Source organism: Silene latifolia, chromosome 3, assembly GCF_048544455.1.
Source record: "Silene latifolia isolate original U9 population chromosome 3, ASM4854445v1, whole genome shotgun sequence".
NCBI lineage: Eukaryota > Viridiplantae > Streptophyta > Magnoliopsida > Caryophyllales > Caryophyllaceae > Silene > Silene latifolia.
In genome coordinates this window covers 102,686,688-102,690,321 of record NC_133528.1, presented here as the reverse complement: position 1 = coordinate 102,690,321, position 3,634 = coordinate 102,686,688, and positions in this window count along the sequence as shown.

Below are 3,634 nucleotides of genomic sequence, written 5' to 3'. Positions count from 1 at the left end.
GAGAAACAATTGAGATAAGAATGAATGGTTGATTATAATTACAAGATGTTGTGAATTATAATTAGATGACCCATTTTATTAATATGATCAGGTATCATTAGTCAATTTATTGTATATAATTTAATTGATTTGTATAATGATATTTATGTGATAAATATGCGTTAAAATTAATTAATAACATGTAACATACTACATGTGACATATTGTGTGACAAATGACAAATTGACAAAAATAAAATGGTTGTCCATATTAAGGAGGTTGGACCGAAATGGAGGGTGTGTTAGTGGGTTTTTGGTTGTTTTATTTTATTTAATAAAATGGTATGAAGATACCTATCTACAACTAGCTATAGACCTATTCTTACACATCCTACACTATTTATTCTTGTGAAGATAAAAAAGAGAAAAGTGAGATGCCCTTTTGGACATACCCACACCGGCCACACCTCACCATAAGAGGACTTTTGTCCTCATTTTTCCAACAACCAATTCATTCAAATCTCCTACATGCAAAATATGCTTCTTCTCTCTAGTTTTTCTCTAAACAAGTTTTATAAGATTCACAAGCATTTGGTCATCCATTCTAATATCACAATAACATTACTAGTGTAGTAATAGTAATAATATTAGAATCATTTTAAGGGTACTAGTATAATAATCTAGTTAATTAGTATACGAGTTTAAGAGTAAGTCTTGGGTGCAATCTAAGGAGGATTTCTATACTTGGGATCTTGGAGGATCATCCATCACATTAAGCTCAAGAACAAGTGAAGGAAGGTGACCTTACTTGTGCCCTATATTTCGAACCATATAGCAATGTAAGGGGACATTGTTTTACTTATAAATCTTTCATTTTGTTATGCATGCACTAGATCTAAAGAACAAATAATTAAGAAGTTAATTAGTTCACTATTAGAGGAGTCTAATAATAGGTATATGAACCTAACAAGTGGTATCAGAGCATAAGGATGTTGCATGCATAATCGGTTATTGTTTTTCCGAGTTAAAAGGTTAACATATAAAACTAAAAATTTGTGATTTATAAGTATAAGCCACGAAATCACCATGCATGCTATATATTCTGGTCCTAAAATATTTTTAGGTCATTTTTATGATTTATGGAAATTTATTGCTCATTTTAATGATTTTTGGTCATTTATTACATTTTTATGACTAAAATGGGAATTAAAATGCTAAAATTAGTTAAACTAAGTTTCTGAACTTGGAAATTTTATATGACCTCACATGAATATTTTACAAGTTGTGTGTAAAATCTTGTATTAATTGGATTAATATTGCATGATTTATGATTTTTATGAGATAAAAATGGATTAAAAGAGGTTAAATGGTTAAAAATAGTTATACTTCGAATTGGGCCATGGAATTTTAATATGTTGTCACATGCATAATTTCCAGAGTGTATGTAAATTTCGAGATTAAATGATCTCATTTAACATGTTTATGAATTTTTAGAGTAAAAATGGCATAAATAGTGATTATTTTGGCATAAATAGCTAAAACGTATTGCATGGCATGAGAAAATTATTTTAGGTTGCATAAATATCCCACTTATCAGATCTAAAGTTGAAAAATTATTGGAGTAATTTTTGGATACTTTAAATGTTTTATGAGATAAAACCGATAAATTGCAACTATATTTTCACAAAATTAATTTGAAAATTTTAACCATGATTTTTGATATTATGAGTGTCATGGAATTATTCCAGAATGTTCAAAAATTTAAAATTCAAATTTTGAAATTTTTATAATTTAATTTGGATTTATTTCATAAATATTATGATTTTAAGGTCAAAAATGAGCATAAAATTAAATCAAGTTGAATTATTGTCAAAACTTATGTGATGACTAATTTTTGAGTCCTAAAAAGTGTTAGGATAATTAACTTGAGCTTAGATGTGATTTAAGTGTTAATTAGTGATTTTAAAAGGTTATTATCACGCATTTCCATAAAACTGGGTTATATATATACGACATAAGTTAAATAGGGCGATTTGGCACATCATTTGGCATGATAGGTACATATTATAATGTTGCATATTTCAATTGTTGAATATATTTTATTTATATAATTTTGAATTATGTAATTTTATCTTAGTATGGCCTTAGTTTTAATCGATATTACCCGTAATGAAAAGGAATATTGATTCGGTTGTAATTTAATGTGATCTCGTATCACTTTTATTTTTATTTTATTAGTTTTTCCATTTTACAAATGTATAATAGGAATAGCTTTGTATTTTTATTATTATTTGTAATTATGGAGCATCTTCAACGACGGTGCCATTCGGAAAGGTGATCCGACGAAGACGGTGTCTTGGGAGGCGTGCCACTTGAAGATTCAAGGGACCAAAGGAGTTGGTTTCCGAATATGTAATAGATTATTTGATTTTCTATTTTAGGAAGGCCAAACTAGGAATTTTATTTATTGCTTTGCATTTCTTTAATATGTTGCATGCATTGCCAAATCGCCATAACTACACATGCATATCATATCGAGTCATCGACCGTGTCAATTATAATTATCGTAGTTCACCGCTTTAGTTCACTTAAAACGTGATAGATAATAAATTGACAAGACCTCTCACATATAATAATTGAGAAATAGCCTTACCAAATAGTAGAAACCATGAATCCCAATTTCATAAGGGAGTTAATCCGGCTTCACCGTAATACAAACCTTGTTACGTTGGCTAAGTGGGTAATAAAATGTTATTACATTGAAATTTGGATTGAGCTCAACGGAAGTATTCGTGACCGTAGTCGCATGTGTTCCGGGCTAAAGATGAAAATTAGAGTAATTTTTATCGACCGAGAGTTCTAAAAGTAGAATCGATTAAAAAGTTAATCCACCGAGTTATATTAATGAGGGATGATTCGGCTCACCGTACCCGTATTAATATGAATTTGGATCTCGGAATCATTTATATAGTTGGGTGGAGGTCACTATATAAATGCAATACTTGTAGTTAAATTTACGAGTATTATTAAAACGATAGATGATAATTAATTCCTTCATTTCCTATTTTGTAGTCAAATTTGTTTTATCAACCGCAATGGCAACTCCAATCACGTCCGCATCCACTAGTTCCACCACGCTTACCAATGTGTTATGGCTCCGATCCTTCATGGATCGATGTAAGTTAGAAAAGAATGGGTCTAATTTCGCCGATTGGGACGCGCAACTTCGCTTGGCCGCACAGGGTGACGACAAGCTTCGTTACCTTACCGAGGCATCTCCCACCGAACCTAATGCTAGGTCCACCACCGCCGCTAGTCAAACCTATGAGGTTTACCAAAAGGAATCGGCCGCGATCAAAAATGTGTTGATCTTTGCGATGGAGGACGAACTCCAACGAAGTGCTATAAAGATTAGCACCGCTCATGAGATCTACATGAAGCTTGTGAACATGTTTTCATGAGCTCCTAGGGTCATTCAATATGAGGCGGCTTCCGCATTCTTTGATCTTAACATTAAGGAGGGCCAAAAGGTGAGCCCTCATGTGCTCAAGTTGATGAAGCATGTTGAGACCTTGAAAATGCATAAGGTGGAAATTCCCAATGAACTCGTAATTGATCGAATTCTTCATTCCCTCAACAAAATCAAAGCATATGTT